Source organism: Ambystoma mexicanum, chromosome 6p (genome assembly GCF_040938575.1).
Source record: "Ambystoma mexicanum isolate Mex_15411 chromosome 6p, UKY_AmexF1_1, whole genome shotgun sequence".
Taxonomy (NCBI): Eukaryota; Metazoa; Chordata; class Amphibia; order Caudata; family Ambystomatidae; genus Ambystoma; species Ambystoma mexicanum.
The window spans coordinates 505,460,127-505,483,802 of record NC_090935.1 but is presented as its reverse complement, the minus strand read 5'-3'; the positions used below and the strand labels follow the sequence as shown (position 1 = coordinate 505,483,802).

The window sequence follows — 23,676 nt, the reverse complement described above, 5'->3', positions numbered from 1 at the left end:
GGAGAAACTCCCACTATGCTCTGAAGGAAATGATAGTTGGCAGCAGTTGAAGGAAAGAATAAAAAAGACCCAGGGACAAAGGGACTGCAGTTTGTTCACAAAGACTATTTCAGGAATAAACATTAAAGACTTCTATCTTTGCAGAAAGACTTTGAAAAATTGTAAAACATTTCACAGTTTAAAAGTTATTTTTTTGTGCTTTCTTTTGAGACTAGGTAGAATTCACTGACAGAAAGGGCAAAGTATTGAGGATGAATAGAAAAGTATAATGTTGCAAACATACATTTTTGTACATACATCCCTTGGGATAATTTGCATTTGTGTATAAAGTTTTAGAATTTTAGGCCAAATCTTTCCTGCTCAAAATTACCAAAATGTATCAGAAGGTCGAAACAAGGTCCCACAGACTGGAGGATTGGACTGTTATGTAATGCACAAAATATGTAACCTGTGTATATAATTTGCTAAGAGATTGCAATTGTATAAATGTATGTTTTTGGCAAAATCGTATTTTAAGTAAAGTAATTGTGGGAGTTTTTGGACATTGTAAAACATACCTCATAAATCTGACATCATTTCCTTGGAAATCCAACCAGTTGAGAGCAAGGCGAAGATTAGCACCCTTGTCCAATCCAAGTAGTTTTGAGGTGTGCTTAGTTAACCCTGCCTAGCCTATTCTTTGATGATATCATTATGCATTATAAATAAGGGTCCCTATCAAGACTCTAGACACACACTCTTCCTGATTTCCTTTGCTGTGTTCCTGGTCCAGTCATCTTCCAGATCCAGACTCCAACTACAAGGCCAAGCATTGCTGATCCTACTCCAGGGCCCACTGCAAAACCCAAGCAGTGCTGATCCCATACCGAGCAGGCCTCAAATCTAAAAACCCACTAAATTTCCCATTAACAAGGGGAAAGCTGTGGTACTTGTTGCATCCTGATCCAGCCTGGCTTGCTGCCACTAATTGCATGCTGCTGCCATCCCGCTTTCTTGATGACCTGTAGTGTCAATTGACCAGAATTGCCCATCCAGTCCTTGCCAGCCGGTGACCGGAACCGCACAGCTGTTTGCCAGGTGCCTTGCGGTGTAGTGACCAGACCCGGTTCACTGTCCAAAAAAGTCCAAAACTAAAAAGTGGATTGTGAGTATTTCATCACCCCATAGAAATCCCTAGTATACCTTGTCTTGCATTGTCCTCATCCCACTCTATAAATCATGCTATCCTTATCCTGATAACTTGTCCAACTGTCAGAATTCTCTGTGCATTTTGTCATTAATCTCTAAGCATTCCACCTGCTTTTATTAAAAACCGTTTGGGTAATTTTAGGCGGGAATTGCAAAAGTGTACATTTTAAATGTGTCATTTGACTGCATCTGTTTTAAACTTTCCACTCATTTCTGAACTGTATGCTTTTGGTAATCCATTCTTGGTGATTGTTAGTATCTCTGCATTGCTGCTTTAGTAAGGAATTGTATTTGCTTCAACGTTTTTAACAAACATTCATTATTGATTTATCCATTTCCGAGTGTCATTTCACACATTGCAAGGGGGTTAAAATCTGTTTTCTCTCTTATTTGGGGAGGGAAATTCAGATTTAGATTATGTTTCAGTTTCTTATTCCTGAGTACCTGCTGCTTCTTTGTATCCACTCTGATTTGATTATTGGTGGATTGAGGGAACACTGCAGGGGGAAATTCTAACTTGGGTGCTATCTGTCCTAAATCAAAAAGTGCTCCTATTCTGCTGTGCTGTGTATATGCTCCACTAAAAAGTCAAACCCAGTGCATTGCTCACATTCTCATTGTTACTATCACCCCATTGGTGATTGCTGCCTCATATTAAAAAGTGTGTGATTTTTTATTTACTTTAAATAAATAAATAAATAAATATTGCATTTGACCAACCAGCCTGGTTCATGGTCCATTGTGACCCGGGGTATTTGAAAAGGGGGTGTGATATGAGTAGTGTATCATCTCAAAATTGAATCCACATAAATAAGGAGAAAAGCACCTCAGTTAGGTACTACATACTAGGCCGAGACCAAGGTGTGCGTGTAGCCTGATTGAAATCCTTAACAAACCTGGGAGCTTGTAAACCGGGATTTCGGTTTTGGTTGCCACCCGTGACATACTAACACAGCAGACTAACCTGCAAGATAGTGATACTTTGCGTGGGTGGAATACTGGGTTACACTGTACAAGCGCCTCCCAAAACAAATACTCTAAACACCAGGCCTGTGTCTAAAATTAAAGCTAAATCAACCCCAAAATAGACAGAAAAAGCAATAGAATACAGGTTATCCGTACATAAATAAATACATTATTAAAGAAAGTACATGTCCAAAATGACTGTAGTAGAAATTAATATGGCTAGGGAGCACCTTCTGCACAAGTTATTTGTCAGAGGTGAGTGGCCAGAACAGGATGAAAAAGTCTGGCTACAAGAAATAACACAACAGGTCACCGTCATGAAACTGGATACATTGCATGACGGTGGCCTATTACAACAAGCTCTGAGCGAGCTATATATGACCCCAAAAATTAAAGAGGAGCAAATCAAAATTGCCAGAATCACGGCCTACCTGTATCTCACCTGGGAGTGATGTGGGAAAAGCAGGAGGAAAATGAAACTCTAGCGCAGAATCAATCTGAACTATTAAATACAATCCAGATTGATTTAAATTTAGCAGACCAAACATTACAAAAGAGCCAAGAGTTGGAGGTAGAATCTGCAAACTACATCATAAAACTGAAAGAAGATTTTGCTTGCCAAACAGCAAAATAATGTAGAATAAGAGGCCCAATTAGACACAGTAAGACTAGAGTGCCAGGAAAAGGTTGACGCTCTAGAAGAGAGTCACCAAAAGCTGACTCGACAATTAACCTATAACAGGGCCTCTGCAGGGCAGATAGTTACTCTACAAAATCAGATAGATAAATTGAAAGAGGAAAATAATAAGTTAATCTTGAGAGCCCTCCACTCTCAAAAAGAATTTTATGAAGAGCGCCAGAAATTCAATATCATCAGGCAACAAAGGGATGACCTGGCTGAACAGAGAGGCACCCTAAATCAGGAGAAGGATGCCCTAGGCCAGGAAATCAGCAAATAAAAAATAGAGTTACAGGGGAGTGAGTTAGCCCTCCAGAAACTCAATGAACTGAAAACAGAGTAATGGAATATACTGGCGCACGCCAGACGGGTAGAAGGTGCTCTTGAAGAGAACACCCAGACCAAATATGCTAAAACTCAGGAGGTGAGTCTCCTGCAGCAGAAATTGTCTCATTATTCCCAGACCATACAGGAAGCACAGAAAGACAATAAGGCTCACTGTGAAAAGAATGATGGGCTCAACAAACAAGTGGCAGCGCAAGAGTGGGTCATAGAGGTCAGTAAAGCCTTGATAGCTGAACAAAAAGGCTTAGATCTTTGCTTCTTCTCTAGAAGCAGGGGCTGAAAAGGAGAAACTAGCAAGGTTGGAGAAAGAGTGTGCTAGATTTAATCCTAACTGTTGGGACCCCAAACAGGAAGAGAGGGACAGGGTAACCCCTGATCATAGTATAAGTACCTCTGTGCTAAGGGACTCCAACCCATTTAATACTGCGAACTCTGCCAACTTCATGTCTACCGGTTCACATGAGCCAGAAACCATGAGGCCAGCAGAATTCAATAAACCAAGCGTGATGGAACTGACAGGTCAGCGCCCCACAGAATGTGATGGTCGGGCGTCCCTGTATAGATACCCAAACATTGAGGCTGATGTCTCTGACAAGGAAGGCTCCTATGAGGGGAGGGTCAGGGAATTAGATCAAAAGAAATATTACTTTCCAAGGGACCCATTGGTCCAATTTGATGAAAAACCCAATGAAAGGAGGCCACAAAAGAGCATCCTGAAGCACTCTACCCAATTAGGGCAGTGGGGGGAATACTCTGCCAACCCTGGGAGTAGGGAAGAGTCAGAAGACTACTCTCCTGTGCCCCACAGGAGTGGAGAAACTAGGCCCCACCATTCTGTGAGGCCCTCTCAAGCTCACAGAATCTGGGAGAGCCTAGATGATCATGAGGGGACCTCAACTAGTAGCACCTTGGAGTCTGACGATGAGTGGACTCGGTTGACTAAGCCAAAGAAGGCAAGCAAACTCAAGTGAGTTATGACCAAATACCCCATTAGGCAGATTAAGGCCCTTAGGAGTGTCATAACCCCCTACCATAAAAATGCAAAATATTCTGTCTGGGAACACCTGGAGCGCTATGAGCAGATGATGGACACTTTTCATATGAAAGATGGTCCACCTACAGGGCGGCCATCTTGAAACACTTTTCCACCCACAGACCCCGCCAGGAGGCTCGCAAAGCAGCCTACAATCTGCGGTGCGGGGAATATCAGGCCCCACGAGAGTTTGTGCAGGAGCTCAAACGCACCTTTGCCCAAACAACTAGGAGGGTGTGCACGGATAGCAGGGAGTTTGTAACCACCTTCTTTCAATGCACTCCCAAAGTATATTATGACCCAGCTGGTGAGGGACTTCCACGAGAAAAGATCTGTGGACTGGGTCATAGATCAGGCGACCTGCATTTATGAGGTCCAAAAACCTGCAGAAAATAAAATCTGAACAAAAACCCCAAACCAGCCAACACCCCTGCTGCTGCTAAGGTGGCGTAGGTGAAGGTTGCCCCCATTTTAGACCTAGAGATGGGGGAGCCTAAAAATATACCTGCACAAAGTCAGCAAAATCAAAGACCCAGAAGGCCTTCTGGCCAGTCACAAACAGGTGGCAGCCAGGGAGGTAATCCCACTAATGGGACTCCTAACTCCTCTGATTATATCAGCCCCCGATACAAGGGCAACCGATCAATCCTGGGGTATATATGAACTCCCCTTGCCCAAGAGGGGGATCCGACCAGGTAAATGCTGCCCCGCGAAACTTCCCTTCCAACTTCCCTCAGGAGGGCAGGAATTCCCCAAATGCTGGGTTAAGCTTCTTTCCCCAATACCCACAAAACCCTAACCTGCAGGACAACCCTCCTTTCATCCCCCGCTTTTAGGAACCCAGACAACCGAATCCGGGAGAGGGGAGGCCGAGGGTGGAGGGTTGCCAAAATTCACCATATCCAGGGTAATATGGGAGAAGGGATAGTTACGCTTCCCCTGATCCACCTAGGGTTGACCAGAGAACCCCGTACCAGCCGGAACGGGAGTCCAAACTGCAGCGCCAGGTCCAGAACGTAACCCAAGATCTTGGTCGCATGTTGAGGGCTCAACAGAAACCTCAGGTAAACATGGCGGCTCAGAACCCCACAAACCAAGGATCTGGCACCCCAGAACAATGACGGGGTGAGAACCCTGACAACTCTCTGGTTCCAGAGGAGAAGGCACAGGAGGAATGGGGTTGTAAAGCCCTAGAGGAAGCTTCCTTCCTCACTCGTGAAAAGCCCCTGGAGACCCAGGAACTGGAACCAAAATCTCCTTCCCCTGAAAACCTGCCACCCAAGGAACAGAGGGTGGGTAGGAGAAATAAAGAAAGCATAAAGACCCAGTTTATGGAGGAAGTTAGTGTCCTCCAATTTGAAGGGGAAGAATCCTTAGAGGATTCTGGGAAAAAGATCTTCTCCTTCAGGGAAGGGGGACTCCTCCCAAAGAAAAATGGGTCCCAAGAGATCTAGCTAAAGACTGGGTGAGAGTGGGGACTGATTCTGAATCGCCCATCCTAGAACCCCAGCATGAGCATCAAGAAGACATAATACTTAAAAGAGGATTCTCAAACTTCCCAAAGCAATTCTGGTGACTGTCTCCAAAAAGGAGGGGGCAGCCAGAATCAGAAAAGGAGGAGCCCGAAACTCCTCGAATCTCTGAGTGCAAAATTTTTCTTTCAGATTCCCAAACTCCTACACAGAATTATGCCCAAACTACCCCTGTGACGGAGTTCAAAATAAGGAAATTGACCACCCAGCTCACCCACTTTGCCCCCTTGAGGAGAAGGAGAGAGATTTTGTGCCCCGGTCCAAGTGCAGGGGCAATGTACATTTTTGCCACTGGTGGTGTCAGGTGTCTTGACCCACGTTTGAATTATTAGGCTACAACATTTGGTGCTGTGGGCTTAGAAAATCCAAGATGGCCGAAAAGTCCACATTTGCGCCAGAATCCAGGGAAACCGCGCAGGTTTTGCGCACACCAAAATGGTCGCCTGATCTGCCACCCACTAGTGCGAGCGTGAGGGGCCAAAAGCGCCATGAGTGAAATGTGGTGCCAAAGGAAAAACAGCAGTGCATGTTATCTCAAAAAGCGGTTTGAAATCACCTTTGTTTCACTGAATGAAAGCTCAAAATGCCTATTTCAAACATCGCAAGATATTCAAAAATCTCATGGAACACCAGCAGACGTCTGGTAGAATGAAGTCTTGTTTGCATACCAAATCTGGAAAGATGAAGAGCCTAAAATAATGTTCATAACAAAACTGGCTGAGCTGTGGATGTCAGCAGCTTAAGTGAAATTGGATTTAAAACCACTAAAATCGAAATGCTTAAAATAAATGAGTGACCTACTTTTGAGTGTCACATAGGTTGCAACTGTTTAAATGTCATAGTTTTGAACTTAGAATCAGTGTTCTAGCTGCATGTGTAAAAATTGTAAGTTTGATTTGAATGAAGAAAACTGGAACAAAAGTGACATTTAGCTGAAGCCTGGCTTGAAGAGATTGAATTCTGCCCGCTAACTCCCCCCGACAGGAGTTGAAACTTGCCCAGCAACTGCATTCCCAGGCCTGGCCTGTCTTCTCCTGCCCCCACCAAAAGGAGATTACACCTCTCTGATTGAATTAGGGGAGGGGTACCTGGGGCTGCAGGAAAACAGAACAATGAATTTTCCTTGGCTCAGGCAAATGCTAAATCAGGGGTCATAAATGGCTTCCTCTTGGAAGGAAATGGGAGGGGCACTGCCTCTGGGAGCCACCTGAGCTGGAGGCGGGGACAGACAGACATTCCCCCATGTGCTTTGGAACCTAAACCACACCCATCTGGGCCAGAGCATCATTTTAAAAAGATGGATAATTCATAGTACGGAAGTGTCAAAATTATGTAAATAATATCATTATTCCTGTGATTTTTCTGTGCACATTTTAAGAGGTGTTAGGACTCTGTGGAATGTTCTGGGGAGTAGTAGCGGAAAATAGGGTGTTACTCCAAGTGTCTGTATGTTAAGAATCTGACACTTCATCATCTGATGCCCATATTCCTTGCGTACATTTGTGTAAATTTTGGAAAAATTTAGAGGTTGTGTTCTGGATGAAAAGGGCAGAATTCTGTCAGAGGTGGACACAACATCTTACAAAGACAGGGATCAGATGGTTTGGTGCTACAGAAAATATGTTAACTGGACATATAATATTAGAAAAATTGCACATAGATAAATACGCATTTGGATCAAAAATAGATTTGTGTGCAAAGTGACAAGGGGAGTGTTCTTTCTGTATGCCATAAAAATGACACCGGGTGACTCACAACTCTGTTCTCCAGTGAGAGCACAGAAAATCCACTAACCTATCAGGATCTTCAGAGGGTTGGGCATAGAAAGTCAGCCTTCCCACCCACTTTCAAAAGACATAAAAAAGAGCCACTGAGACCCAAGGAGACATTCACTTTGCAATTCAGACTGATTTCTTGCAAAGCACTTTGCCGGACGACTTCAAATCCAGACAATATCCACAGGCACCAGAACTTAGAAAACCAGACTCCAGATTCCCAGCAGAAAGGCCTAGTCCACAAGCAGAAGCCTTTCCAGAGGCCTCAGAATCCAGCAACCTAACCAAACTATTCAACAGCTGGGCGAGCTGTGTGATTCTGGCTAGAACCCTGTGCCAAGAACTTTTGCCAAAACCAGAGACCAGACCACTGTGCAGTGCCAGAACTTGTGCCAAAACCAGAGACCACACCAGACCACTGTGCAGTGCCAGAACTTTTGCCAGAACCAGAGATCCAGACCAGCAGAGCAGAGAGAACCGCAGCTAAACCTGTTGACCAGATCTGTGACGAGGCCCATTCCTTTGAAAATTAGGAGTGAGTATCCAGCTAGAGCTGTGCAAACCAATCTCTTAGTTTAAAATAATCTAATTCAAACCATTTCCACCTATTTAGAACTGCATAGAAATTGTGTGTCCATTCTGTGATTTCAAACCTATGAAAGTGTCATTTGCCATTTGAAGCTTACTTTATTTCTGAAAATCTACCGCCACAAAATCATCCGTATCTTTTGAACCGCGTGTGCTAGGAACAAGATTTGAAACCTTTCTACTCCTTATAGTTTTTCTGTAATCGCGCTCAACGTACTCGGAAAAAGTGCTGCGAATTGCAATTTGAATCAAATTTCTCCACCTGTCAAAATCGCTGTCTTTTGCTTGCAATTGCTGAAATCTGTTTTCAACCTGATAATCCCTCATGAATCACTGATAGTGTTGACCTGAACCAATCTTAAGTAGCTATCACCTACCCTGAATCTCCTATAGGGAATTAAAATCATTTTTAGCGGTGAGGGCCACCAGGGGGCGCACGGATGGACGCGATCTCTGTGTAGGCTCCGCGCAAGGGTCCCGAAAAGTGGGTTGAGCCCCCACCACGAGACCCTCCCCGGCCGCAACATCGATGGAACCTGGCATCGGAAGTGTCCAGGCGTCACCCGGAGCAAACCCGACGAAAATCGGAGCCCGCTTCGCGGAGATATCTGCTCCTGTGACCTACGCCGAGTGAGCGCAGACGGGGCCTACGAGCTGCCATCGCACGCTGTGCCGAGATACGCGCGGCTTCGTGGAGTGCGTTATAACGTGCACTCTCGTTCTTCCTGGGGACCGCTATACGGTATGTGCACACATGGCCCCATAAACCATACCTCTCGGAGGCGCGGTCCCCAAGGACAAGCTCCCACTCGCAAGCTCGGAAGTGAGCGGCCCAGTCCCCGGCCCCCGCGTATGATCTCTCCCGGACTATGCGGCAATTCTGGCAGTCCACACGCGCCCAGAGGGGGCCCATCCACGGACCACGGCGTAGCTGCCGCATCGGACCCGGACAGCACAGAATCAAGAGCCGGCGGCTACTGCTGACACTTGCACCCAGGTGGCAGTGGAAGGGAGCGATTGGGACCCACCACGACGCCTCGTTGTCTTTTTGCCCGCTCGGCCCAGATAGCTTTCCCTCGGCGAGCCCATGTGAGAGAGAGGCGCCTGAACTTGGTTGGGACAGCTGCATCCTCGCCCCAGGACACCGGGACTGTGCACGTTTTGCAACGCGGAGCCCCTCATCTCGAATCTCTCCCAGGCCATTGTGGGCTGAGGGTTGGGCCCCTGGTACGCAGGGCGTGTGCCCTCCTCGCCCTCCACTACGACCTTAAGGCCTATCGCCTCTACACCAGGCCTGGCCCGGACCTTGAACACGAGGAATTCCTGAGGAGGCCGCGAGCACTCATTGGAGGGGGTTCATGCGCGGGGGTTTCCATCCTCGACCTCTCTTCTGCTCCCCAGTATTGGGCATCCCAGGAAACCAACAGGAAGCCCTAATTCCAGTACTTTGGAGCGTAACAGAGGTTTTCCTAGCTGTTGGATCCCCTCACAACATCTTGCCCTGGTCATGTCTCTCCACTGCTGACGGCAAGGGTAACACGAGAACACACAACCTTTGGACGCCCATGCGGACATCGATCAGGGCTCAGTCCACCGCGTCATTGGGATCCCGTTCCCCATGGACCCTAAGGGCAAACTCGCAAAGTATAAGTTCGCCCCACCTCAGGAAGACCCGAAGTCCCGCATCGAGCAAGCGATGTTGTCCATGGGGTCAGACACCGCTGCAACCAAAGGAGATGTAGCTGATTTACTTACGGAGATGAGAAGCATGAGGGCAGACATAGGAGGCAGGACTGACAAAATCACTCAAAGGATGAACAAAATAGAGGACAGAGTGGAGCAGGTCGAGCACAACCAAACCTCCTTAAATACGCTGGAAGCCCAGATGGATCACCGCATTGCGGAAATTGAACATAGGGAAGAGGAAATATGATTAAAGGAGGACGATCTTGAAAACAGAGAACGCCGTAACAATATACGCGTCCACGGCATCCCCGAAAAGGAAGGCGAAACTGATACGGATCTGAAACAGACTCTCCATAACATCTTAAAGCTCCTCTTCCAGGACGATCTGATAGATGAGCCTAAAATCGACCGCATCCACAGAGCGGGTGGCAGAGCAGGGGGCCCGCGCTCAGTCCTAGCCAGATTTCATAACTATGCGGACAGAGCACGGATCTTGGAAAAAGCCAGACATGCCCCGTTACTCTCCATGGGTGATGCGACCATCTCTCTTTATCAGGACTTATCATCATTCACGCTTGCTATGAGGAGGAAATGCTCACCGATTACGAAGATGCTGAAGGATACAGGAACCAGATACCGGTGGGGCTACCCGTTCTCACTCAACTTTGAATGGCAGGGCTCAACAATAAAGCTGGCCTCGGAAAAGGAAATTGCAGATTGTACAGTTGATCTTTTGGGCGACCAGGCAGAGGGCCCCTCCCATGGAGAGTCGAAAAAGGACGAAGGTGAATGGCATACTAAGGGTCCCCGCCGTAGGTGGATCCAGGGATCCAGGAAGTTTCGAAGAATGAATAACTCACAGGACATGGTGCACTAGCCTGGACACCAGACTGGCATGCTGAAATGCTTGAGGCAATGGACCCTTATATTGAGTGTTAATGCTTGATCAGGCCACCTGGGCATAGCCCGGAGTGGCACGAAGCCAGGCGGATATGTCGGCCGGGATGATGCCTACACGACACACCATTGTTGCTCCTGACTCCCGCGACACATCCCTAGTTTATAATATGTTACTACTCTTGTATGCACGGTGCACTTGGTCACACAGGCACGAGGCGCCCAGAGAAGGATATGAGGTAATATCCACGCTGCGATGACGCCTCTGTGGGGGTCGATATTAAGATTTTGATTTTTGAAATGTTGATGTTGGTATAAGAGCTGTTGGTTGGGGGCTCACTGTTATATATGGCTATATTATGATAGGACCGCTTGTTTCTGCGGTCCCCATTGCTGGTCCGGGATCGACTGGGTGATGTTAACCCAGACGGGTCGGGCGCCGAACAGAGATGGGATGAGGGGGGAGGGGAGGGAGGGATGGCAGGGGAACACATATTTTGTCACAGTTCAGACCGGAGGAGCGGGAAAACAAAATATGGGTATATAAAGGGGCTTTGTAGGGACTGGACGGGTCAGTTTTTGACCCCTACGGGAAGAATCGAGACCCAATGCAAAGAAAACGGACCACATACTCTAACAAGAAACATGATAAGGGCCTTGAAGCAGACGTACTGGATGCGCACACACTTGTCCACAACTTAAGATGGCTCCCACGCTCTGTACAGACACGATACGTATTTGCACACTTAATGTCAAAGGTTTGAACTCCCCCACAAAAAGATCCATGGTGGCTAGAGAATTCAGGAAATCGAAAATAGATATTCTTTTTCTTCAGGAAACGCGATATCGAAAGGGTGAGGAAAGAGGGATCCCGTTGCGGGAAGTTGGGCCCACCTTTTGGAGCTCTGGTGTTTTAAAGAAAGCTGGAGTGGGGATTCTGATACGCAAAAGCCTCCGGATTTCAATTCTGGAGACATGGACAGATAGGGAAGGGAGAGCCCTCATAGTCACCGGAAACATACGAGGCACAATAGTCACCCTTGCCACGCTTTATGCACCTAATCAGGGGCAAAACAGATTTCTTCATAAAATCACTGAGAAAGTCTTTGGGATGGCTAAGGGACACACGGTTCTTGGTGGGGACTTCAATACATGGATGGACAGCTCATTGGACAGGCAAACTAGAGCCGATGCAGCAGACCCGCCCAGTACCAGAAATGAGGCAGACATCAAAATAACTCTTGATCTCTTTGGCCTCACTGACTGCTGGCGCCATTTGCACCCGATGGAAAGAGGCTTCACTTTCCACTCTCTCCCCCATGACACACTCACGCGCATCGATTACATCTTCCTCTCAGAACACCTCTTGCACACGTTGCAGGCAGCCACTATACACCCCCTCTGCATGGACGGATCACGATATGGTGATTTTGGATATATCTTGGAATAATCTGGCCCCCCGTAACACCAAATGGAGATGTAACGACTCCCTATGGGCTGATTCGGTCTTCAGGGAAACCTTCGAAACCGAGATCAAGCAATTCCTTATTACCAATGACACTGTGGAAGTTGGGAAGACAAACGTGTGGGAGGCTGCTAAGGCAACCCTGAGGGGAGTACTTATTAAGGAAGGAGCCGATAAAAAAAGAGAACATGCTCTGATAGAGAAAGGTATCAGGGAGAGGCTCGGGAAGGCTCAAGAAATGGCACAGTCCTCCCAAGTATATCGCTGAGGTCAGGCGTCTCAGGGAAGAGTTGAAAATACTTATTGCGGGCAAAACAGCCCAGACCTTACAGTACCTTAAACAAAAATATTATGAGAAGGGCGACAAGGCTGACGCCCTGTTGGCAGCCCGTCTTCGTGCACAGAAGGCGGAGAGATGGGTTGACTTAATTGAAAGAACGGATGGTACCCTCACGGACACGATAGTCACATCCCCCGAAGACTTACAGGAAGCATTCGCCTATTTTTACGAAGACTTATACATGTGCGATCCCCCCCCACATATAGGAAGTATAGACACATACTTGAAGGAAACACGGCTTCCCACACTCACACTCACAGAGGCAGCGTCCCTAGATACGCCAGTCTCGGAAGAGGAAGTTACGGACGCTATCAAGAGATTGACGGCGGGAAAGGCCCCGGGCGATGACGGATTCACGCCCGGGTTCTACAAGACGTTCTCCCCCCTCATTGCCCCCTTTCTTGCATCCATGTTTAATCGCATCTTTGACACAAGCCAAGCACCTCCGTCCTTCTCACAGGCCCTTCTTGCCGTTATTCCGAAAGAAGGTCGGGATCCCAGGTTCTGTAGCTCCTATCGTCCCATCTCCCTCCTCAACATCGATGCTAAGATATACGCTAGAGTGATTGCGGCTCGCCTTGAAACACACCTCCCTAGGCTGATACACTCCGACCAGGTTGGATTTGTCCTTGGAAGACAGGGCGCGGACACTATGCGGAAAACGCTGCACTTAATCCATGAAGCACAGGAAATGGAGGGGGACCCGTCCCTTCTGTCCTTAGATGCCAAGAAGGCTTTTGACCGGGTCTCATGGGGCTTTCTAGAAAGGGTACTGGTGTCATATGGGCTGGGACCAAAACTTTGCCGTGCCATTAAAGCACTGTACAGTTCCCCCACAACATCAGTGATGGTGAACGGAGGCTATTCTCGTTGGTTTCCTCTGGAAAGGGGGACAAGGCAGGGCTGTCCACTGTCAGCGATCCTATTTGTAATGTCACTTGAGCCACTGGCGCAAAAGCTGAGAAGTGATAATAGGGTAAAGGGTATCACAGTGGGCGATCTAGAATACAAATTGGGTCTATACGCTGACGATATCTTATTACATGTGATCGACCCCCTAGAATCGGTCCCGGCTGCGCTTTGCATAATTGAAGAATATGGCGAGCTGGCGGGTCTGAAAATTAACACAGGGAAATCTGTCCTTCTCCCGATTGGCAGACGTAGAGACTCTGAGGCCGTATGCTTCGCCCCCTTGGGAGTAAAAGTCAGCCTCAACACACTCCGATACCTGGGCATCAACGTCACCCGTGATCTGGGATCCCTATATGAGGCCAACTTCCCTCCATTGTCATTAGCTCTTCAAAAAGATGTCCAAAGGTGGTCCAAGCTTACCATCCCGTGGCTAGGCCATCTAAATGCTATAAAAATGGTCCTTCTCCCCAAGATATTATACTTATTCCAAATGCTCCCCATCAAAATGCCCCCAGAATATTTCACGGATACGAGGAGGCTGTTACTAACCTTCCTATGGCAAAGTCAAAAGCCGAGAATCCCGAGATCCCTCCTCCAACTTCGAAAGGACAACGCTGGGGTGGGTCTCCCAGACATTGAAACATATTATAGAGCGACTCAACTCAGGGTCCTTGTCCCACATTTTAGACAACGGTCGGAGCCACAATGGATAGCGCTCGATAACTACCATCTCTGCCCCTTTATCTTATGTGAATGGCTATGGGTGCCTGGGCCTCAATTACGCAATAGCATTAAATCTCACCCGATCATAGGCACAATATGGTCAATATGGAAACCGGGCAAAAAAATGGTGGGAGTCACGACATGGCCCTCTCCCCTGGGACATCTTTGGTCATCCGGGATTCGCAACGCAATTCCTGAACCGGGAAGCTTTGAAACCTGGTAGCAGGCGGGGCTAGAAAAGGCAGGCCAATTACGCCAAAATGGCTCGTTCATAACCATTCAGGAATTACAAGAGGCCCTTGGCATAGGTACACTCTCAGTCTTTCTGTATCTGAGACTCAAGGGGGTAATGACTAGACCAATATGGAAAGAGCAGTTACAGAGAGATCTTACCCCGTTTGAGAAAATCCTCGACTCATGCACGGGCTCCAGGGGTCTGATAAGTGCTATGTACCTGGCACTGATTGAAATTGATATCAAACCCTCCCTGGCACTCAAAGGCAGATGGGAATCAGACATGGATAGGCAAATTTCATCAAAGCTATGGTTGCAAATATGCAGACGAACAGCCAAATCTTCCTTATCATGCCAGTATAAATTACACGCCATTAAGGTATTATATAGATGGCAATACGACCCAACCCGGCTTGCCAAAATGTATCAGGGAACAAGCCCACATTGTTGGAGGGGATGTGGGAAGCGAGCCGATTACTGGCATATGTGGTGGGGATGTGCATTGGTTCAAACCTATTGGTCAGAGGTCCTCAGCTGGATCAAGGACCTGGATGAAGAAGACAGAGAGAAGCATCCACTGCTCATTTTGTTTGCCCTAACTGAATCAGATGACAAGATTGTGAAGGCGGGCAAGATGGTGCAGGGTCTCCTGATGGCTGCACGGGCATGTCTTACCATGACATGGAAAAGGCCCGCACTCCCCAGTAAAACTGAATGGCTGGCGGTCGCATTGAGCATTTATAGAATGGAATGTATGACTGCAGCCTTACACGGAAATCGTGATATTGTTGAAAACGCCTGGTCTGAGTTTCGATCCACACATGCTGCGTGAAGGAATTGTGTGCAAAACACTGTTGAGTTTCGTGTCAATTTGGTTTATCGCATGACGAGTCTGTGGTACTGGAATTTTGAATCATTGTGCGTCTTCTTTGTCCGAAGTCACGAGTACAATGTCGGTTCACAAGTATTCTTTAATGCTCTCTTCGTTCCCAGGTCTGAGTTTATGTGAGGGGGGTGGTGGGTGGGATATAATGAGAAACATGGAATGGGTTTTGTTGTTCTTACCTGTTATTTATCTGATTTCTAAAAAGACTCTACATACGACAAATGAGAATGTAAATCAATGTAAAGGCTCGCCTTTTTGAATCACGAGATGTAACTTGCATATATTTGATTGTCAGCCTTTTACAAAACCAATAAAATTGAAATTTAAAAAAAAAAATCATTTTTAGCATATTTTCACTTCTTTGCAAATCACATTTAAGTATTTTTGACTGTGTTTTAAAATCATCCCTGTTGCTCTAAGCTTGCTAGGGGGGAACTGAATTGGTATTGCATTTGATTGTATTCCTGAAAATTGTGTGCTCTCCTTCCATCTCTTTATATTGCATAGGGGGGAGTGAATTGTCAAAAGAAAAAGTGATCATATCTCCTGTTGAAACCATATCCGTTTATTCCTGCGCTGCATTCTTTTCCATCATTGCATTTCCTTGAAACCATAAAAGTATTCTAAGCTACCTTATCCTTTCTCTACCAACTCCTAAGTAATTAAAAAAGTGTGCTAGTGTAATATTATCCATTGTTGATCACTGTCATATTCATAAGTGTGCTATCAAATATTAATTTATTTATAAAAGTGTGATATATATATATATATATATTGTTAATTTGTAAAATAAATCTTTTAATTTGTAAAACAAACCTACTTCTTGGCTCAGTGAAGCCAGGGGGATTATACAAGGGTTTATCATCCAGATTCATGAACTTGTCATAAAAATATATAATTAAGGGCTTCCCTTAGGCATCCCAAACTAGGCACTGACTTAGTTGGAGTACTGAATTGAAGTCGCTTAACAGTGGACACTGGATCCCAAGCCACTCTTCTGTCAAAAAGAACCTTTGATCAGATAAACTCAGGATGGGGGGAGAGATGCAATATCCCTCTCACCCCTCTTCCTGGACAACTCCAGAACTTCGATGAGAATGAAATTCCTGTCGAGGGGACTGCGGATTTGGAAATAAAAATTGGGCGACATAAGATGAAGCACCCGGTCATGGTCGTGGCTCTAGTGGGAACCCCCTGTCTATTCGGGAATGACATCCTTCATAGTTGTCTCCCCTAATAGACTGTTTGAACATGATAATCTGGACCCAGATTCACAGACCAATCAAATTAAAACAGATTGTCAACCATGTTAGTCTAAATGACACATGCCACATGGTTGAACAAAAACCAGATCAAATTAAGTTTCATCTTCAAAATAATGAAATACCCAATGTTACAATAATTGCTGTGGGACAACAAACTGGTGATGGGAACTCCTCTCCATTCCTGAAAGTCTACCTTCCTTCCAGTCTCAAGTGGCATTCCACACTGGAAGGAAATACTTTGAAATTTTATACCAATTCACAATCTTTAAATCCCAATTATATAGCCAAAATTGATAGCAAACCAGTACAAAGTGTTGCTGGCATTCAGGAGAAGGGCGAACAGCTCTTCTTCGCAATGAACGGAGTCTGTCCTCGCCTGAGTTGACTTGTATAGCGAAAAAAGCTTCATCCGTGAAGTATTATTCAGGAAGACCAGACCCTACCCGCTGTTGAGTCAGTTTATCAATGGGTATGTGACCTGGAAATTTCCCATTCCAAACATCTTCTGCTTAGCAGTTGGATAATAAAAATGTCTAGAGGTGACAATAGCATAGAACACAATTGTTGGGTCATGCAAGGTGTTCCTTCCGCCTATTACATGGGCAGTCACATCCTCAATCGACTCGAGATTAATTTGGATCCCAGTGATTGCCAAGCCTCGTCCCAACTGGAGAGTAAATCTCAGGGCCCTGGCAGTCCTAAAGAAAGCCTTTCGTCAGCCCCAGTGCTACCGTAGGAAATTGAAGTTAAAGAATGGAGAAGAGGTCACCGTCCCGGGCCCAGCCTACAGAATCCGCATCCCCAAAGGCGAATTGAAAGAAGAGAAATGGGTCCATATTAATCAGCTGAAGAGTTGTCACCCTAGGAACAATTTGCAACAAATTGAGGAGCCCAGAGAGAATCAAACAGAGGAGACATCTGAAACATGAGAATAAGTAAAAGAAGAACCAGAAGGAAATAGATAGAGTTTTTGGCATAATTATGTAGCAGGGAGTAGTTTTCTTCATTATCAATTGTCACTAAAGACCTGCGTATCCCACTGCTGTCAACCCTTTTGTAGGGCAGTTAGTGGGAAATTGTGGTAACCGGTTTGTGTTCTCTTTCATAGATTCGGACTAGTTGCGCATATCTAAAGAACAAGAAGGACCTCCCTGGCAACCTGGAAGGGAGAAACCAAAGGAGTTCCGGGAGTGTCGCTCTACACCATGAAAGGAAGACCCAAGAGAAAGCTGGAGGTGTCATTCCGTGTTCCGACCAGAGACAACGAGAGGAGCAGGATGCACCGCTCTCTGATGGAAGAAGGAATCATACCTGACTGATCCTGCTTTGTCCCATGAATAAATCCCACTTGCCCGATTCTCCCTCGACTTGAAATCTCAGAAGAGTCGGGGAGGATGTGTGGGATATATTGACCCACTCAACAGCATTTCCCCACATCACCGAGCTGCAGTTGCACAGAAACCACAAAATGGTTGTGCTGGCTCCGGTGAGTGCCATGGCTCAAAACTACGTTTTGCAACAACAACAAAAATGGCTGCACCGTCCTGTCAAGCACACATTGGGCAGGATAGGACAAAGGGGCACATGAAAGGAGATTGCCAGTGTGTTCCAACATAAACAAAAGGAAGAAAGTGGAAAAAGCAGCATTGCTTTGCATCAAAAGCCTAAATCCCCATTGAAAAGAAAGCCTTTTTCACCTTTAAATAAAAAAAGCGGCTTTGACGCTAATTCCCTCTGTTCCTTAAAGCCATTGTGATTAATAAGCCCTACCAAGACCTGTGTGTCTCACGGTGCCTCAACAAAACCAGGCATGATTCTGAATGGGCAAGCCCTGTCAAACCAACTCTAAAAAAAATCAATCAGGAATTTTACCTTTACTTACACGGGGAAACACGTTCATTTTCTTTGCAAAAGTATCCAAAACTCAGCTGTTCAGAGAGAGACTCTAACTAGCTGAGCCATGCTGTTTCAATGTATCTGTGGGTCAGACCAACTCCAGCATTTCAAGAGAATAACTATAGCTGCAAGACAGTGTGTGAATCTGCTGCAGATGAAAAGTTGAATTTAAGAAGGAAGGCCAGCTGCACCAGGTGTAAAAAAATATGGGCCTTTGCAAATTAAAGAAAAACAAATGCCGTGTGTTGGAATAGTACACTGGTGAATTAAACCCTGCCAGTCTTTAGCAATCTGAAGGGGTTTGTTGCTGGTGAGACTATATGACATGGGTTATTTTATGCAAAAGGCTTCTTTTAATTCTGGATCTAAGATCAGAAAATAAAGGTTAAAACTATGGTGGCTGGAGTTGCAAGTTGAAAAAGAGGTTTTCTGCTTGGAGGGGTGGCACCAAAAGGAGGGCTCACTCTCAGCAGATACTGACAACCCCCTGATAATTACGGGGTTGAACAAACTTTCGTCTCTGCTGGGAATCTGACAATGAAGCTCCCAGGGAAGGAAGTCTGAAGTGTGAAGGGGCAATACAACTTCAATCAAGGGAGAAACCCCCATCATGCTCTGAAGGAAATGACAGTTGGCAGCTGTTGAAGGAAAGAAAAAAAAATGACCATGGGACAAAGAGACTGCCATTTGTTCCCAAAGACTATTTCAGGAATAAACTATAAAGACTTCTATCTTTGCAGCAAGACTTTGAAACATTGTAAACATTTTGCAGTTTAAAAGTGATTTTTTGTGCTTTCTTTTGAGACATGGTAGAATTCACTGACACCTTGGGGACAGAAAGGGCAAAGTATTGAGGATAAATAGAAAAGTATCAATGTTGCAAACATACATTGTTGTACATACATCCCTTGGAGGAATTTGCATCTGTGTATAAAGTTATAGAATTTTAGGCCGAATCGTTCATGCTCAAAATTACCAAAATGTATCAGAAGGGCGAAACAAGGTCCCACAGACTGGATGATTGGACTGATATGTGCTGCGCAAAATATGTAACCTGTGTATATAATTTGCTAAGAGATTGCAATTGTATAAATGTATGTTTTTACCAAAATCGGATTTTAATTAAAGTAATTGTGAGAGTGTTTGTACATTTTAAAACTCACCTCATAAATCTGACATCATTCCCTTGGAAAAACAACCAGTTGAGAGCTAGGCGGAGACTAGCACCTCTGCCAATCCAAGTAGTTTAGAGGCGTGCTTAGTTAACCCTGCCTAGCTATACTTTGATGATGTCATTATGCATTATAAATAAGGGTCCTTGACAAGACTCTAGACACAAATACTCTCCCTGATTTCCTGTGCTGCGTTCCTGTTCCAATCATCTTCCAGATCCAGACTCCAACTACAAAGCCAAGCATTGCTGATCCTACTCCAGGGCCCACTGAAAAACCCAAGCAGTGCTGATCCCATTCCCAGCAAGGCCTCAAATCTAAAAACCCACTAAATTTCCCATTAACAAGGGGAAAGCTGTTGTACCTGTTGCATCCTGATCCAGCCTGGCTTGCTGCCACTAATTGCATGCTGCTGCCATCCTGCTATCCTGATGACCTGTAGTGTACAGTGACTAGAATTGCTCGTACAGTCCTTGCCAGCTGGTAACCAGAACTGCACAGCTGTTTGCCAGGTGCCCTGCCGTGTAGTGACCAGACCCGTTTGACTGTCCAAATTCACGGGTGGTGTTCCTCTTTTCTTAGTCCTTAAATGTAGTTTAAAGTAAAACTGTTCTTTTCACAAACTGATTTTCTTTCCAATTTCACTTTTCATATTACTCAAAGTGCGCCTCCTTCTATATTGCATAACTCTTTCAATTTACCGGCTAGAGACTTACTTCTTTACCTGTGATATCTACCTATTCCCCACCATAAAAACCGCAAATCAGTGTATTTCACTCGCTTTTATTAAAAAACGTTTGGGTCATTTTAGGTGAGAATTGCGAAAGTGTACATTTTAAACGTGTCATTTGACTGCATCTGTTTTAAACTTTCCACTCATTTCTGAACTGTATGCTTTTGGTAATCCATTCTTGGTGATTGTTAGTATCTCTGCATTTTTGCTTTAGTAAGGATTTGTATTTGCTTCAAGGTTTTTAACACATTCATTATTGATTTATCAATTTCCGAATGTCATTTCACACATTGCAAGGGGTTAAAAATACATTTTCTCTCTTATTTGGGGAGGAAAAGTAAGATTTAGATTGTGTTTCAGTTTCTTATTGCTGAGTACCTGCTGTTTCTTTGTATCCACTCCGATTTGATTATTGGTGGTTTGAGGGAACACTGCAGGGGGAAATTCTAACTTGAGTGAACACTGCAGGGGGAAATTCTAACTTGAGTGCTATCTGTTCTAAATCAAAACGTGCTCCTATTCTGCTGTGCTGTGTATATGCCCCACTAAAAAGTCAAACCCAGTGCATTGCTCACATTCTCATTGTAACTATTACCCCATTGGTGATTGCTGCCCCATATTAAAAAGTGTGTGATTTCTTTTGAATTTTAAATAAATAAATACATATTGCATTTGACCAACCAGCCTGGTTTATGGTCCATTGTGACCCGGGGTATTTGAAAAGGGGTGTGATATGAGTGGTGTATCATCCCAAAATCATCCCAAAATTGAATCCACATAAATAAGGAGAAAAGCACCTTAGTTAGGCACTACTTACTAGGCCGATACCAAGGTGTGCGTGTCGCATGATTGAAATCCTCAACAAACCGTGAATTTAAGCAGACGTCCATGGCCAAATGATAATGATATGTTATTATATAGCACTTACACTTAAGAGCTTCATATAGAAAAAATATACATACAATATCACCCAGCCTGTGTTGGTACTCATTTATCGACCTCAAAGGGATGAAAGGCTGAGTTGAGGTGTTTGCGAACAGAGCAAATCAGTGACTCACACCCTGAAGTGTTCCTGAAATAAACCTTTAATGAGTCTAGCAATTATTGTATAAAATTCCCGAAAGACACATTATTTGGTATTCCTATTCTTTCTTATTTAAGGTCACTGCTGAAAGTGTTAGACTCGTGGAACCCCTGTTCTTTTTTAATTTTTATTTTTTAAGAGGCCTGAACAAGAAAGCCAGCCACTCCAGAAGCAAAGAGGGACATGGTGCTCTCTACAGCCCAGGAGCTTGCATAAAAAACATTTTATTTTTATTTAGGGGTAACACGGGAGAACACAGGGTAGCAAGGGAGACAACTGCGACTCCTGGCGACCCCTAAATAACGTCCCTAGTTAAGAAAATCATGAAGGCATTATTCAGATAGAGTCTAAGCATGATCATCAACCAGGATACCCTTAACATAACCATGCTGGGTTTTTATTACCTACAAAAGATCACAATTTAAACTAAAAAAAAATCTTCAACTCAATGTCACAAAAAGTCCTGTAGCTGACCGTTTTTCGACCCTGCCTAGATCTTTCTCAAAACCAAAAGGAGGTAGAACTGCTACGTTACAGGTTCATACCCAATTTTTGTCAATAAATGAAACAAATATATAATGGGAATTGGGGAACCTGGTATATTGGTACTAATGGATTAAATCCCTAAATTTGTAGCCCATGAAATTGTCCAAAAAGAAAAAAGATTGAAAAAGGAGACTAACCCATGTCAAAGGTTGTGAACATACATGGTTTGTATTAAAACAAAGAACATCAAGAAAACATTTGTAAACAACATACATATGACAAATTGCAATAATCTAGACATCAATAACTAGTGAAATCAGAAATTAAATTCCTCTACAGTACATAGGTGAATTGGAAGTACAGAACATAACCCATCCGGGCTCTTTAGTGCTTGTTAAATGAAAAATATAAAACGTAACCCGTGAAGGGAAGGTACACAAATGATTTTAAGTGTAAAGCATGTTTCATGTGTAACACATGTGGAAGTTATGGGCGTCAACAGAAATTGGCGCTCTTGTGGACCTGTAACCATTTAGGTCCTAGAGTAGCTTATATTCAGGAAAGCATCTCATCTTGCAGGTGCCAACGTGACAGGGGGAACGTGGTCAGATTGTCGATGTCAAGTACTGGCTTAACAATATATGATAAATGGACCCCAAAGGGACTTTTTGATTTTTGCAACCCCCTTGCACATAGTACACGTTTCGGCGGAGGAGTTATCCAACTTGAAAATGTATCAGAGTGATAAATATTTTTCTACAAGAACCGCCTTATTCAGGGCAAGTAGGTGGCCCCACGGAGACCTTGTAGTGAATCTCGCTGTGAGGCAGGCTCCCCGTACAGGCCGGACCAGTCAATCTGCACTATTTGTTGCTTGTTGCGAGAGTGTGTGTGTCAGGCTCAGGTTTACACTCCCCCTTCTCCTCACCTGAGACTTCCGAAGAACTCCCCTTAAATGTAGCTTCCGACCTCTTTGGGTTCTTCTTCTTCTTAGGATTGTCTTCCTTAGGCTTCCCACCTCTTCGGTCGTGTAAGTAAGGTCTGGCCCCCCCAGAGGCCACCGTGGCAGAGTTGAGAACCTGCCCCCGGGGCCCCCCACGGGGCCAGCCTCGCCCCAGGGAAAAAGCCGGAAGGCAGAAAAAACCCTGGATATGGTGATATTCCGATGGATGGATGGTAGTTCCAAAGACCAATAGTCCAATGAGAGTAGCACGATGATTATTGAAAAGACTTATAATTTGCCATCCGGGAATGGCAGAACGGATGGAAAGCTCAATTCAAGACTGAACTGGAGACGGCAAGCCGTGAAGGTGTATAGAAAAGAAAGGATGCAAGAGCGGCACTACAGAGAAAATAAGGAAAAGAAAGGAAAAAAAAGGGAAAGAACGGCTAGTGCCGTGAAAGTAATTACGAAGGTAAAGGCAGGAAACAAGGTAGTATTAGGAAATACGGCCACACCGTACGGAAAAGGAAGGTTAGCAACCTAAGGATAGAGTAGGATTGGAAAATCACAGGCACAGGATACAGCAAAAGGAAAAAGCGGATCACAATTTCTTTAGCAAAGTCACAAAAGTACGAGCGAAGTAACGAGAGGGTATACAGATACAACGCACTGGAGGAAGGGGCGGGGCAGGAAGTTATAGTGCAAGCCGCCATGTTGGATGAGGACTAGAGCGTGACTCTGAGTAGGTTAATGCCTCCAGTAATCCCAAAGCCTCCACCCGCCGATCCTGACAGTATACCCCCGTCTCCTTGGGGGACCCCCAGGTTTGCCCGGGTGATAGTGGTGGA

The 23,676-nt window shown here is 45.1% G+C and overlaps 1 protein-coding gene across 3 annotated transcripts in view; it reads right to left on the bottom strand.

The window, feature by feature from the left end:
* RAB3C (RAB3C, member RAS oncogene family) overlaps positions 1–23,676 on the bottom strand; it is an 829,967-nt gene that overhangs the window by 433,662 nt on the left and 372,629 nt on the right. The gene's annotated exons all lie outside the window — the stretch shown is intronic.